At 37.5% G+C, this 16,474-nt stretch overlaps 1 protein-coding gene across 1 annotated transcript in view; it reads right to left on the reverse strand.

The window, feature by feature from the left end:
* Nucleotides 1–11,052, reverse strand: part of LOC123536383 (trans-1,2-dihydrobenzene-1,2-diol dehydrogenase-like) — a 53,322-nt gene extending 42,270 nt beyond the window's left edge. Inside the window, exon 1 of the mRNA XM_045319524.2 lies at nucleotides 10,948–11,052. The gene's annotated coding sequence lies outside the window, so the exon portion shown is untranslated. The remainder of the gene's footprint in view (nucleotides 1–10,947) is intronic.
* Nucleotides 11,053–16,474: the final 5,422 nt, after the last annotated feature.

Raw genomic sequence — 16,474 nt, forward strand, 5'->3', positions numbered from 1 at the left:
ATCAATGTTCTACCACAGAAAAGTGGTCTTGGTTTTTCCCTACGGTCAATTATAAAAAAATTACAATGTAAGTTATTTATAGTAACAACTAAGGGAAGTTAATCTTTAAAGAGAAAAAAAAAAAAAAAAAAAAAAAAAAAAAACCCCCCCCCCCCCCAAAAAATTTAAGTCCACACAAAAATCCTTACCAGGCAGAGATAGCTCAAAATACACCTCAGAATTGGATGTAACATGCATGTTGTACTACAGAAAAGTGGTCTCAATTTTTCCCTACGACTTGTAATGAAAAAGTTAGAATATAAGCTATTTATAGTAACAGCAAAGGGAAGTAATTCAAAAGAAGGGACCAGTGCATGACACGCCGTCTCAAGATGGTGTACAATTGTGCCAAGTTACATCAAAATCCCTCCATGCATGAAGTAGAAATGCACCGGACAAGTCATTCTTGTATCTGACCTTTGGCCTGTAAGTGTGAGCTTGACCTTAGACCTAGGGACCTGGTTCCTGCGCACGACACTCCGTCTCATGATGTTGAACAACTGTGCCAAGTTGTATCAAAATCCCTCAATGCATGAAGAAGAAATGCTCCGGACAAAGTTTTCATTCTTGTATCTTTGACCTCTAAGTGTGACCTTGACCTTACCCCTAGGGACCTGGTTCTTGCGCATGACACTCCGTCTCATGATGGTGAACAATTGTGCCAAGCTACATCAAAGTCCATTCATGCATGAAGAAGATATGCTCTGGACAAAGTTTTCATTATTGTATCCTTTGACCTCTAAGTGTGACCTTGACCTTAGACCTAGGGACCTGGTTCTTGCGCATGACACTCCCTCTCATTATGGTGAACAACTGTGCCAAGCTACATCAAAATCATGCCATGCATGAAGAAGATATGCTCCGGACAAAGTCATTCTTGAATTTTTCATTCTTGTATCCTTTGACCTCTAAGTGTGACCTTGACTTTAGACCTAGGGACTTAGTTTTTGTGCATGACACTCCGTCTCATGATGATGAACAATTGTGTCAACTTTCATCAAAATCCCTCCATGCATTAAGAAGATATGCTCCGGACAAAGTCATTCTTGAATTTGACCTTTGACCTCTAAGTGTGACCTTGACCTTAGACCTAGGGACCTGGTTCTTGCGCATGACGCTCCGTCTCATGATGGTGAACAACTGTGCCAAGTTTCTTCAAAATCCCTCCATGCATGTAGAAGATATGCTCCGGACAAGGTCTGTGGATGCCGCCCGACCGCCCGCCCGCCCAACCGCCCATCCGCCCGCCAGGGGCATTCCCATAATACGTCCCGTTTTTTAAACGGGCGTATAAAAAAAAAAAAAGGGTAAAAGGGTGAAGTTGGGGGAAGGGGGACAGAGGATGCATGATCAGTGGTGGGCATGACTGGGTGGAGAAGTGAGGTGGGAGAATGGTAAACTTGGAAGGTTTGAAAAAAATTGCGGGGGAGGGGGGAGGGGGTGTGACCAAGGCAAGTGGGTGACCAGGTGTGGGTGCGCAATTTCACATGTTTATAATAAATGTTCACAAAAAAGAATGAAAGAAATTTAATGAAATTCTGCCAAATGGTAAGTTTGTTATGTACAAATATGTGGATTTTTAGACAATTAAAGGGCAATAACTCTGAAGTTACAAAAGAAATCCATACAAAATTGTCTGTGCACAACCACATTATAGTGCTCTAAATTCTGTTGAAGTTTCATAGTTCAAGGTCAAATATATCAAAAGTTATGATGCAGAAATTGCCATATCTATAGATCTATAGATCTATAGTACCCTATATAGTTAACACTAGAAACTTCTAAGGGCCATAACTGTGGTGTTACTTGGGCAATCCGTCTGAAACTTGATGGGCCCCATAACCTCATAGTGGTGAACATGTATATGAAGTTTGTTTGAAAAAAATCTAAAATAAGGAATGATTTTTTTTTTTTTTTCCGGGTGGGGGGAAATCGGGAGGGGGAGGGATGTAATCAAGGTAAGGGGGTGACCAGGTGTGGGTACACAACTTCACGTTTACAATAAATGTTCATGGAAAAGAATGAAAGAAATTTATTGAAATTCTACCAAATGGTAAGTTTGTTATGTACAAATATGTGGATTTTTATACAATTAAAGGGCAATAACTCTTAATTTACAAATAAATCTGAATGAAATTGTGTGTACACAATCACATTATGGTGATCTAAAGGACAGACGGACGGAAAGACGGACAGAAGGACGGACAACGCCAAAACTATATCCCTCCGACTTTCGTCGGGGGATAATAAAGGGAGATAATTCAACAAGAGCTGTCCATAAAACAGCGCGCTCCACTATTTGGCGATTTGACAGTAAAATGAATATATGTCTCAATAAGAGACCCCTACTTTAAAAGGAAGATACACCAAGGAGCATAATTCTGTCAAGAACACAAATTAGAGTTCTTGGGATTGTTACCACACATGCAGATGATGATGGTAAAAAAATATTTTGAGTTTCAAGTCATTATCTTATATAGTACCAAAGTTATGTCCAGAAAACAAAGTTTGTCAAAAAATTTAAGTATGAAAGGGGCATAATTTGGTCAAAAATACAAATCAGAGTTTACAGGGATTGTTATCACACATGCAGATCATGATGATAAAGATACATTTTAAGTTTCATATTTTCATATTGTACTAAAGTTATATCTAGAAAGCAAAGATTGCCAAAAAAACTTTAAGTATGAAAGGGGCATAATTCTGTCAACAAGAGCTGTCTCCGTAGGATGACACATGCCCCCGATGGCACTTTGAATGAATAGTTATGGCCGATGTTAGAGTTTAGGACCTTTGACCTACAGAGCTGGGTCTTGCGCACGACACAGCGTCTTACTGTGTCACACATTCATGCATAGTTATTTTAAAATCCATGCATGAATGACAAAGATATGGACCGGACATGCCCATCAATGCACTATCATGTAAAATGATCTTTAACGTCTAAGTGTGACCTTGACCTTTGAGCTACGGACCTGGGTCTTGCGCACTGCATGTCGTCTTACTGTGGTACACATTCATGCCAAGTTATTTGAAAATCTATCCATCGATGACAAAGATATGGACCGGACATGCCCATCAATGCACTATCCTTTAACGTCTAAGTGTGACCTTGACCTTTGAGCTACGGACCTGGGTCTTGCGCACTGCACGTCACCTTACTGTGGTACACATTCATGCCAAGTTATTTGAAAATCCATCCATCGATGACAAAGATATGGACCGGACACGCCCATCAATGCACTATCCTTTAACGTCTAAGTGTGACCTTGACCTTTGAGCTACGGACCTGGGTCTTGCGCACTGCACGTCGTTTTACTGTGGTAAACATTCATGCCAAGTTATTTGAAAATCCATCCATCGATGACAAAGATATGGACCAGACACGAAAATTGCGGACAGACTGACAGACCGACAGACCGACAGACTGACAGACCGACAGACAGACAGACGGTTCAAAAACTATATGCCTCCCTTCGGGAGCATAAAAATACAATTAGAGTTATGGGGATTATAACCAGCCATGCAGATGATGATTATAAAGAATTATTTTTAATTTCAAGTCATTATCTTTTGAAGTACAAAAGATATATCTATAAACGAAGCTTTCGAAAAAATTAAACATAAAAATAATTCCAAGTATAACAACTTTGTGACCTTGACCTTGGGTATAATGGGCCCAGCCCCTGCACATACTTTGTTTGCATGCTGGACAATGTTTATGTGAACTTACAGTAAGATATAAGCAATAGTAACAAAGATATGACAGAACAAGAGGGCCATGATGGCCCTATATCGCTCACCTGTTAAACATGGCCTCAGAATCATCAAGATAAACATTCTGACCAAGTTTCATGGAGATAGGGTCATAAATGTGGCCTCTACAAAGGACAGGAACAACAAAGGGAAGAAATTTAACCAAAAAGAAAAAAAAAAATTCTTACAAGGTACAGATATGTCAAAATACACCTAAAAATTGGAGGTACCATCCATGTTGTACCACAGAAAAGTGGTCTCGGTTTTTCCTTACGGCCAATAATAAAAAAGTTACTAAAAACAAGAAAGTAGGTCAGTAGGTCAAGGTCACAGTCAAGTGACATCATATTACTTGGGGTCATCAGGTAATTATAATTAAACAGTCTTGGAAATAGGATCAGATGATTTTTTAAGTATTTTCCTATATAACTCACATAATAACTAAGTGACCCCAGGGCGGGGCCTCTTTTAACCCCAGGGGCATAATTTGAACAATTTTGGTAGAGGACTACTAGACAATGCATCACACCAAACATCAAAAGCCTAGGTTGTATGGTTTCAGACAAGAAGATTTTTAAAGCTTTTTCCTATATTAGTCTATATAAAACTTGGGACCCCCAGGGCAGGGTCTCTTTTCACCCAAGGGGTACAATTTGAATAATTTTGGTTGAGGACCATAGGACAATGCTACAAACCAAATATCAAAGGTCTAAGTGTTGTGGTTTCAGACAAGAAGATTTTTAAACTTTTTTTCCTATATAAGTCTATGTAAAACTTCAAACCCCTGGGGCAGGGCCATATTTGACTCTAGGGGAATAATTTGAAAATTCTTGGTAGAGGACCACTAGATGATGCTACATACCAAATATCAAAGCCCTAGGCCATGTGGTTTTGTTCAAGAAGATTTTCAAAATTTTCCTATATAAGTCTATATAAACCATGTGACCCCCAGGGCGGGGCCATATCTGACCCTAGGAGGATAATTTGAGCAATCTTGGTAGAGGACCACTAGATGATGCTATATACCAAATACCAAAGCCCTAGGCCATGTGGTTTTGTACAAGAAGATTTTAAAAGTTTTTCCTATATAAGTCTATATAAACCATGTGACCCATGGGGCAGGGTCATATTTGACCCTAGGGGGATAATTTGAACAATCTTGGTAGAGGACCACTAGATGATGCTACAAACCAATTATCAAAGCCCTAGGCCATGTGGTTTTGTACAAGAAGATTTTCAAAGTTTTCCCTATATAAGTCTATATAAACCATGTGACCCCCGGGGCGGGGCAACATTTGACCCTAGGGGGATAATTTGAATAATCTTGGTAGAGGACCACTAGATGATGCTACACACCAGATATCAAAGCCCTAGGCCCTGTGGTTTTGGACAAGAAGATTTTTAAAGTTTTTCCTTTAGGTTGCCATGGCAACCAGAGTTCTGCATGGAATTCAGTTCTTTGAAAAATTTTGAAAGGGGCCACCAAAGGATCATTCCTGTGAAGTTTGGTGTAATTCTGCCCAGTGGTTTTCAAGAAGATTATTTTAGAAATTGTTGACGGACGATGGAGGACTGACGACGGACGACTGACAACGGACATAAAGCGGTCACAATAGCTCACCTTGTCACTTCGTGACAGGTCAGCTAAAAACAAAGGTTGCCGAAAAATTAACCTTAAAAATAACCTAAGTATACACCTTGGTGACCTTGACCTTGGGTATAATGGGCCCAGCCCCTGCACTTACTTTGTTTGTATGCTGGACAATGTTTATGTGAAGTTACAGTAAGATATAAGCAACAGTAACAAAGATATGACAGAAAAACAAAGGTTGCCGAAAAACTTTTACCTTAAAAATAACCTAAGTATAACACCTTGGTGACCTTGACCTTGGGTATAATGGGCCCAGCCCCTGCACATACTTTGTTGGTATGCTGGACAATGTTTTTGTGAAGTTACAGTAAGATATAAGTAATAGTAACAAAGATATGACAGAAAAACAAAGGTTGCCAAAAAACTTTAACCTTAAAAATAACCTAAGTATAACACCTTGGTGACCTTGACCTTGGGTATAATGGACCCAGCCCCTGCACATACTTAGTTTGTATGCTGGACAATGTTTATGTGAACTTACAGTAAGATATAAGCAATAGTAACAAAGATATGACAGAAAAACAAAGGTTGCTGAAAAACTTTAACCAAGAAAGGTCACGCCGACGCCGACGCCAGGGCGAGTAGAATAGCCCCCCTATTCTCCGAATAGTGGAGCTAAAAACTAGGTAAAGTAGAGTTATGGTTCTTTGACATTGCACTTCCCGTCAATGGCCTCTATCATTTTGTGAAGTTTCAATGAAATGCCATTAATACTTTTCAAGTAATGCTCCGGACAAGCCTTATTTTGTATAATAAAGGGAGATAATTCAAAAACTAGATAAGGTAGAGTTATGATTCTTTGACACTGCACTTTGTCTCAATGGCCTCTATGATTATGTGAAGTTTCAATCAAATGCCATTTATACTTTTCAAGTTATACTCCGGACAAGCCTTATTTTGTATAATAAAGGGAAATAATTCAAAAACTAGGTAAAGTAGAGTTATGGTTCTTTGACACTGCACTTCCCGTCAATGGCCTCTATCATTTTGTGAAGTTTCAGTGAAATGCCATTAACGCTTTTCAAGTAATGCTCCGGACAAGCCTTATTTTGTATAATAAAGGGAGATAATTCAAAAACTAGGTAAGGTAGAGTTATGATTCTTTGACACTGCACTTTGTCTCAATGGCCTCTATGATTATGTGAAGTTTCAATCAAGTGCTGTTAATACTTTTCAAGTTATAATCCGGACAAAAGTGTGACAGACGGACAAAGCAACAACTATAATTATGCTTGCCCTTCGGGGAGCATAATAACTGAGATAGAGTGAAAGTGCATCAAAACTTTAACCTGAAATTCTAAGTAAAAGTGGGGGATAATTCATGAAAAATTGGTGCCAGAGTTATGGACCTTGTGTCATATGATGTGGGTGATGATGCGGAACATCTGTTTTAAATTTGAATCAAATCCATATAGTTATAACTGAGATAGAGTGAAACTGCACCAAAACATTAACCTGAAATTCTAAGTAAAAAGGGGGGATAATTCAGAAATATTGGTGTGACAGTAATGGCCCTTATGCCAGATGATGTGGGTGATGATGAGGAATAACTATTTTAAGTTTAAAGCAAATCCATCAAGCAATTAAAGAGAGATAAGGAGAAAAAAGAGAAAGTGTAAAAAAACTTTAACCAAGGTGGGGACGCAGAAAGACGCTGACGCCGGGTTGAGTAGGATAGCTCTCCATATACTTCATATAGTCGAGCTACAAATGACTGCAAAAAAATTACAATATAAGTTATTTATAGTAAAACAAAGGGAAGTAAATCTTAAAAAAAAAAAATTAAGTCCGCATAAAAATCCTTACCAGTAGAGATAGGTCAAAATACACCTCAAAATTGGATGTAACATGCATGTTGTACTACAGAAAGGTGGTCTTGATTTTTCCCTACGACCAGTAATAAAAAAGTTTCAATATAAGATATTTATAGTAACAACAAAGGGAAGTAATTCTAGGTTCTTGCGCAGGACACTCCGTCTCATGATGGTGAACAATTGTGCCAAGTTACATCAAAATCCCTCCATGAATGAAAAAGAAATGCTCCGGACAAAGTCATTCTTGTATCTGACCTTTGACCTCTGTGACCTTGACCTTAGACCTTAAGGGACCTGGTTCTTGCCCATGACACCCTGTCTCACTGAGGCAAACATTTATGCCAAATAAAGAAATGATTGCAAAAAAGTTACAATATAAGTTATTTATAGTAACAACAAAGGGAAGTAAATCTTAAACAAGAGTGCCAGAATGTCACAATATACGCCCGTCACAGAAAATTTCTTTACTCTAGCACCTGTATTTGCAAATGGAATTTTAATTTTGTGGTTGTTTAGTAATCATTGTAAGTCATTTGTTTTTCTAAGTCCAAAAAAAACTCCTTACCAGGTAGAGATACCTTAAAATACACCTAAAATTTGAAAGTAACATCTATGTTGTACCACAGAAAAGTGGTCTTGGTTTTTCCCTACGGTCAATTATAAAAAAGTTACAATATAAGTTATTTATAGTAACAACTAAGGGAAGTTAATCTTTAAAAAAAAAAAAAAAAAAAAAAATTGTAAGTCCACACAAAAATCCTTACCAGGTAGAGATTGGTCAAAATACACCTCAAAATTGGATGTAACATGCATGTTTTACTACAGAAAAGTGGTCTCGATTTTTCTCTACTTCTAGTAATGAAAAAATTACAATATAAGCTATTTATAGTAACAACAAAGGGAAGTAATTCTAAAGCAGGGACCAGCGCATGACACTTCATCTCATGATGGTGTATAATTGTGCCAAGTTACATCAAAATCCCTCTATGCATGAAGAAGAAATGCTTCGGACAGTCATTCTTGTATCTGACCTTTGGCCTCTAAGTGTGACCTTGACCTTACACCTAGGGACCTGGTTCTTGCGCACGACACTCCGTCTTGTGGTGGTGAACATTTGTGCCAAGTTATATCAAAATCCCTCCATGCATGAAGAAGAAATGCTCCGGACAAAGTTTTCATTCTTGTATCCTTTGACCTCTAAGTGTGACCTTGACCTTAGACCTAGGGACCTGGTTCTTGCGCATGACACTCCGTCTCATGATGATGAACAATTGTGCCAACTTTCATCAAAATCCCTCTATGCATGAAGAAGATATGCTCCGGACAAAGTTTTCATTCTTGTACCCTTTGACCTCTAAGTGTGACCTTGACCTTAGACCTAGGGACCTGGTTCTTGCGCATGACACTCCGTCTCATGATGATAAACAATTGTGCCAACTTTCATCAAAATCCCTCTATGCATGAAGAAGATATGCTCCGGACAAAGTCATACTTGAATTTGACCTTTGGCCTCTAAGTGTGACCTTGACCTTAGACCTGGTTCTACTCTGCCTCATGGTCGTGAACATTTGTAACAAGTAATATTAAAATCCCTTTAAGGATTGTTGAGTTATAGACTGGACAGGAAAAAAACCCTTTTGGCCTTTGACTTCCAAGTGTGACCTTGACCTTTCAGGTATGGGCCCAGGTTCTGTGCATGACACGTTGTCTCATCCAGGGGAATATTTGTGTCAACTGATATTTAAATCCTGTTTTGCATGACAAAGTTATAGACCGGACAAGAAAAAATTACTATTGACCCTTGATCTCCAAGTGTGACCTTGACCTTTAATCTAGGGTTCTGGGTGTTGCGCATGACACGTCATCTCATCATGGGGAACATTTATGCCAAGTAATATTGTAATCCCTTGATGGATGACAGAGTTATTGACTGGACAGGAAAAAAAAACCCTGTTGACCTTTGACCTCAAATTGTGACCTTGACCTTTTAGCCAGGGGTCCGGATTTTGTGCATGATACGTTGTCTCATCATTGGGAATATTTGTGCCAAGTAATATTAAAATCCCTTGATGAATGACAGAGTTATGGACCGGACACAAAACAGACCCTGTTCATGCCATATAAACATTTGACTGCCAAGTGTGACCTTGACCTTTGAGCTAGGGGTCTGAAAGTTGTGCATGACACATCGTCTTATTATGAGGTATATTTGTGCCAAGTAACAATAAAATCCCTTCATGGATGGCAGAGTTATGGACTGGAAAGAAAAAAGCCCTATGACCTTTGACCTCAATTGTGACCTTGACCTCTGAGCCAGGGGTCCGGACTTGCGCATGACACGTCATCTCATCATGGGGAACATTTGCACCAAGTAATATTAAAATCCCTTCATGAATGACAGACTTATTGACCAGACATGAAATTGCGGACAGACGGAATGACAGAATGACAGACGGAAAAGTGCATTCCTAGTCCCCGAAACTGGTTTTCAACCAGTAGGGGACTCATAAAAGCTAGATATTGGTAAAAAGGCAAGAAGAATGTAAATTTTCTGCATTTTTTATAAGTGTTGCAATGGTTTACTACCTTTTGCTTATTTATTAGAATATCTTGCAAAAATCTTATGTCAATATGTCTGTACCACTAGTCACTTCCTGAGTATTCATTTTTAACTAACTTCACTGTGTGTGGTTAGTCCCTTTTACAGAGTCTGTTCATGAAAAATAATGTAATGTGAAACACCACCCACATATTTGGGAACAAGGCAACTGAAGTTTTTTATTGTGCAATAAATTTTCATTTTCCTTTAAAATTCCTTTGTTCATTCATATAGAAATAAACAAAGAATCATCTATGGCACAGATATAAATTCAGCAAAACACCATAGTAAAGTTAATACATGTATATTGCTCAATATCTCCTTAAAGCAGGTCATACATTGGTAATACTTGAAATACCAGTATCAAATATCTAAACATCAATGCGAAATAGGGGTCTAGTAGCATCGCAAATATTTGTATATGAGGGAGTGTTTATATATGAATGATGCTTGATATGAGAACTGTTTGTATATGAGGACTTTTGTATATGAGAACAGTTTGTATATGAGGACTTTTGTATAGAAGGACTGTTAGTATATCAGGATTATTTGTATATGGGGACTTTTGTATACAAGAACTGTTTGTATATATGAGGGTTGTGTGTATATGAGGACAGTGTGTGTATGAGGACTGTTAAACTTATCATCAAAAACCCAAACATTACACAGCCTTATAAAATAGTGGTTTGTTGTAGACATGAAGAACAAACATCTAAATGATCTAGATGAAACAATTACATGAATAACAACGAAATAAAGCGGATATTACACGTGTCCGGAAACTGGTCCTGTCCGGGAAGTGGTTCCCAACCAGTATAGCATTTCTGAAAAAGGATGCAGTCTTCACAAATTTACTACAGACTCTTACTATGGCTTAATTTGTTTGCCAAAAGAAACCTGAGGGTAAAATACACGCGTTTTCCCTAGCAGATATCCGAACTTGTTACCTGTCCGAAACCTTTCATCTTCAGGTTGCACACATTCCTTCTGTTTTGATGTCGTCTCTATTGACACAGGGATAAAGCAATAAAAAAGTATCATTTAAGTGTTGTTTTAAAAATGCAAAAATAAACATGAAACACGCTTACCAATGATGTCAATAATGTACACACTGTCTAATTCTAACAGCAGTAGAGACCCTTAGAAATATAAACGCCATTTGCAACATAATACGGTTAAAAAAAGGTTGTTCCCCTTGATCTTTAACCCATTTCTAGAATGGACTGGTCCAGTATTCAATTTGGGCATTACCATTTATTATTCGAAGGGATGTTCACTGAAAATTTACTGACTGAATAGCGAACAGTGCAGATTATGATCTTCGTCTAGGTTTAATAATTAAAGCCGCCAGCAACCCGTCTGTAAATTTAGAAGATTCTTTTTCCACAGCGCAGGCCCGGCTCCATCCAGAAATATTTGGCTAGGAGGGCACCAGTCCAGATGAAGACGTCACCGCCAAGGCGCATATTAGAGGGTCAGGGGGCTCTTCCTCTGGAAAATTTTGAAAATACATGTATGGAACACAGGCACCAGTATCGGACCTGGGACCAAAAAAATATGACTAGACTGATATAAAACCCTGTTTTCATCTTAGAAATGTCCAGAATGAAAAATACATAGCGAAATATGAGCCCCCTTCAAATAATACATATGTCTGTATTATTTGAAGGGGGCTCATATTTCGCTATGTATTTTTCATTTTGGACATTTCTAAGATGAAAACAGGGTTTTATATCAGTCTAGTCATATTTTTTTGGTCCCAGGTCCGATACTGGTGCCTGTGATAAATAAAATACTACACCTCATACCACTAGTCTTAGTGCAACCATGTCACGCATGCACGAATCCAGGGTCGGATGGAGAGGGACCCACACCACACCAAGGGGGGAGTAGGCTAACCACTCCATTACCTCAAAATTTATACCTAATTATGCACCAGAGGCCACCATTATATTTCATGCTTGTATTTCAAAAACTTCCGGAAGGAGAGCCTTCTGACCCCACCCCTAATATGAGGGGAGTACACCCACCAATAAATGCACCAGATGACACCATTTCATACCTGTATTTAGGGGAAGACCACCCTGACACCCCCTAACATGGGCAGAGGCATCACCTCCAATACCTCGCTATGCGCCTCGGCGGCGACGTCTTCGTTTTAGACTGGTGCCTTTAGAAGCATAGAACGCAACCAAGCAAAACAATAGAATTTTTGGTTATTTAGTAGACAGGGGCAGCGAAATCTGATTTTGACTTGCTTGTCCGATTTTGTCATTTGATATTTTTTACTTGTCCGAATGATAGTTTGTTGTAAATTCTTGTCAAATTTCACTTGTCCGTACAAGCTTTGGGACAACCTGGGCAATACGGACAACTGAATTTGCCGCCCCTGCTAGAATATCTTGCAAAACTCATATGTCAATAAGTTTGTAGCACTAGTCACTTTCAGAGTACTTACTTTTTATGGATTTTTGAGAGAAATCAGTTTTCGCCTTAAATGTGTGGGCTAGTCCCTTTAACTGAATCTGTTAATAAAAAATAATGAAATACTTAATATGGAACACCATTCACATTTTAGGGAACAAGGCAACTTAGGTTTTTTATTGGGGTAGGGATCATTTTCTTTTAAAATTCTCTTACTCATTCACATAGAAATAAACAAAGTATCATCTACGTCACAGATATAAATTCAGCAAAGCAAAAGTTAACGTCATAGTATACATAGGTAATACTAGTATCAAATATCTAAATTTCAGTGTGAAATAGGGGTCTTAATTATAGCTTAAAAGCATCGCAAATATCGTTGTATATGAGGGAGTGTTTATATATGAATGATGCTTATATATGAGAACTGTTTGTATATGAGGACTTTTTGTATATCAGGATTATTTGTATATGAGGACTTTTGTACATATTAACTGTTTTGATTATATGAGGGTTGTGTGTTATAAGGACTGTGTATGAGGAATGTTTGTATATGAGGGCTGTTTGTATATGAGAAATGTTTTTATATGAGGGCTTTTTGTTTATAAGGGTTGTCTGTATATAAGGGTTGATTGTATAAATTATGAGGTTTGTTTGTATATATATGTGGGCTGCTTTTATACCGAGGATTCTTTTTATATAAGGACTGTTTGTAGATGTGGGCACTGTAAATTTTCAATCACACTCCTCATGTAAATGCAAACAGTGCAAAACAAAGATGTAAAGAATATCATACACAGTTTACAATATGCTATCAACATCACAGCTTCTGTAATAAAGACAAGAATGATCTCAAAAGTGTATGACACATGTCCCCGTATAACATGTGACACAAATTCCCAACAATATGGTTACCAAATTCCATTGCAATGGGGTGGAAAATGTAGGAGTTGAGTACACAAGGTACAACTGTAGTTGAGATATTGTCTAAGAAAAAAGTTTGACTCAAAGTACCCGAATATATGTCCACTTCATGTTGATGAAGTATACCAAGTTTAATTTGAATTGGATCGAAACTATGGAAGATTATTTATGCAAAAATTCTATTATTGTATTTGATCAAACGCTTTATGATTAATGACAACTATTATTGCATTTGGTAAAGTGCTTTATTGTTGATGACAAACGCATGCTACATGTTGCAATTTAGATCACTTATATATGGATATAAGTAAACCAATTAATGCTTTAAATGCCAAAATCCTTAGTATCTTATGTATAGCTTCATGATAATTTTTCAAAGTATTTTTTCTAACGCCAAGTGCCAAAAGAGAACTGGTAGTCATTTACTTGATTTGGGCTATTGAAGACTAGTTAAATGTTAGCAAATACGTTCTCTCATTGTTAATCAACTGTTTTTATTACAGTTATTACATGCATACACTGTAATGTCATTAAGTACTTGTGTAATGTCAAGAGAGCAACGATTTCTGTATTGCGCTTTATGCTTATTCATATACGTAATTTCATGTCTTCATATTTTGTTAGCTGGGTCCATTTTCGTTTAAATGAAGAACGATAACTCCAGCTTACTTATTTGAGAATACAGTTAATAGCTGATCCCTTCAAGAAACTCTCGTAGAAAGAGGTAGCCGGGGTTATTAATAAAACCCGGCCCGGCCCAAACCACGGAAATAGCCGATTCCGATTGTACGGAAACCACCGGAAACTTACGGACGGAAGGCTAATATAATTACGAATGGTGATACCGTCATCTTTATCAAGGCCATTATGTGTATTTTATTTCATTATTACAAAAGTAGAAGCAAAGTATTTGATATTGATGATACGTATGTTTGATGAAGTATTGCACTTGACATAAGCGAAGACCTAAAATAACAAGATATTGAATCACATTCAATCAAAGAAGTAATACGTTCGGCAGTCGATGTGTCATTTTGTGTACCGGACAGACACGAGATAGCAGTTTGCGGGATACTTTCAACAGAACTGGACAGGCTAGTTAAATGTACGTCGTTATTTCACACCTAACGATGTGACATAAGGCGAAGGGGTCTATACCGTGCACTGGAAGTATTTATAAAATTGGTTGCCCGACCAAGATAGCGTTTTAGCATATTAAGTTTTAATTTAATGAAAATATCTTGTCTTAGGGAACATATGAATATAAACACTCTTATATTAAGGTTGTCAAAGATTTTCATTGGTAAGTACACATTTTGCGAAAATTAACTAGAAATGTAAGTTTATGAAATTATTATTATACTCCTTTTGCCTATCTCGGTTGCGCAACCAAGATCGAAAATAGATGAACTACGAAGCTATGCGCTGTTTTCATACTTGCCATTTGTTTCAGGTTGTTGAAGTATTCAAATTTGAATATAAAACTAAATAAACTAATAAATTATATCAAAATCTAAAAACATAGTCCACTTTTTACATTTTTTTTTCATATTAAAGGGAGGCAATTACAAAATTTCATAAAAAATATCAAAGTAAACATTTCCAGAAGAGGTATAACTCTATGTAATAGGTCTTTGTTCCTGAAATACAAGAAAACTGAAAACAAAATATCACAAATTGTTGCTCAAATGATAAATCATATGATTTAGCTTTAAACAAAACCGGGTGACTTTGTATGGAGATGATACCCGGAGTTACAGTAAGTTGTAGAAATGAATGAACTGGAGTATAAAATATGAAAGATCGGTCGCAAAGTTTCGAACCCGGACCCCCTCCACCCACACACCCCGAAACATGTCCGCTCAGTCTGTTTAAAACAAAACAATAAAAAACGGTAAATATCTAATACGGATAAATGGGAGGGTAGTGATAGCAATGAACTTTCATGTTTTAACAATTTACTGCTAACGTTATTTTTGTTTTTAGATTATTTAATTTTTGATTTCTCTTTCTTTTATATTTGAAATAATACTAGCATATCTTTTTAACACAGAATTAAAAAAAAACCGGTGTGCAATTCAGATGTTAAATTATTATACCCCACACAATGTCCAATGCACTTTTCCCATTAGTTTAACTTGAATAATATATCATAAGCGTTTTTATATCTCGTGCGCAAAATCGTTATTTTCAATTTCTGCGCATGTGATATTATACAATAATTGCCTTTTGGTGAGGTCGATATGAGCCGCGCCATGAGAAAACCAACATCCGCCCAGTCTGGTCAGGATCCATGCTGTTTGCTAACGGTTTCTCTAATCGCAATAGGGAGCGGTGGTCTAGTGGATAAGGTGTTGGCCGCTCAATCCAGAGGTCGTGGGTTCGAGCCCCACTGGGGTCACGACCATGACTTCTCATATGACACCAGTACTGGTTTTTCCAGGAAGCGGACTCGAGAGTGGTTACAATAAGCTTGAAGCTTTCATCACAATCGAGCTAAAACAAATTTGTATAAACTAAAAACTAATCGCAATAGACAATGTTGGTTTTCTCATGGCTTGGCTCATATGTGGATTTATCGGCCTGATAAAAGCAATATCAACCTCGAGCGAATTTATCGAATTGATATCGCTTTAACAGGTCGATAAATCCACATACCGACCACACATAAAAACGACAATTGTTTTATTATCAAATCCAGCCTACTCATAAGTATAAACATTAGATACAAATGTCTGCAGCCTTAGGTCATCTTTCGTGGTTAATTGTATACGACGTCGCATTGTTTTAACGTAATAACGTGTGGACGTCACAGCTGGAGGTCAATATGTGTGTTTGGCTCCGCCTTCGAGAAAATACGATTTTTTATCGTTGAACATGTGACTACATCTAGAACAATGGAAAGGACTATAAATATAGATTTAATGATAAAACAATAATTTCATATCACATGCGCAACAACGCTATTTTGTTTTTCTGCGCATGTGATATTACATTTTCGTGTCTCCCTATGAGAGATCGATACTTTCGTACTGATTAAAAGACGATGCGCTTATTTATACATAGGATTAAATTACTTTATCTTCTGTTCATACATGTGTGAACCCGGCCTATTTTTTGTGAAAAAAGAACACACTACTTAGTCATTCCATTTGAAAACATATAGGTTTTAATAATGGGCCTGCTGTACCAAATGAAACATAATTACTTTTTGGATATAATGGAAACCCAAAAAATAAATTAATCTCCGTAAAACAGAAACGTCAC

Source organism: Mercenaria mercenaria, chromosome 17, assembly GCF_021730395.1.
Source record: "Mercenaria mercenaria strain notata chromosome 17, MADL_Memer_1, whole genome shotgun sequence".
Taxonomy (NCBI): domain Eukaryota; kingdom Metazoa; phylum Mollusca; class Bivalvia; order Venerida; family Veneridae; genus Mercenaria; species Mercenaria mercenaria.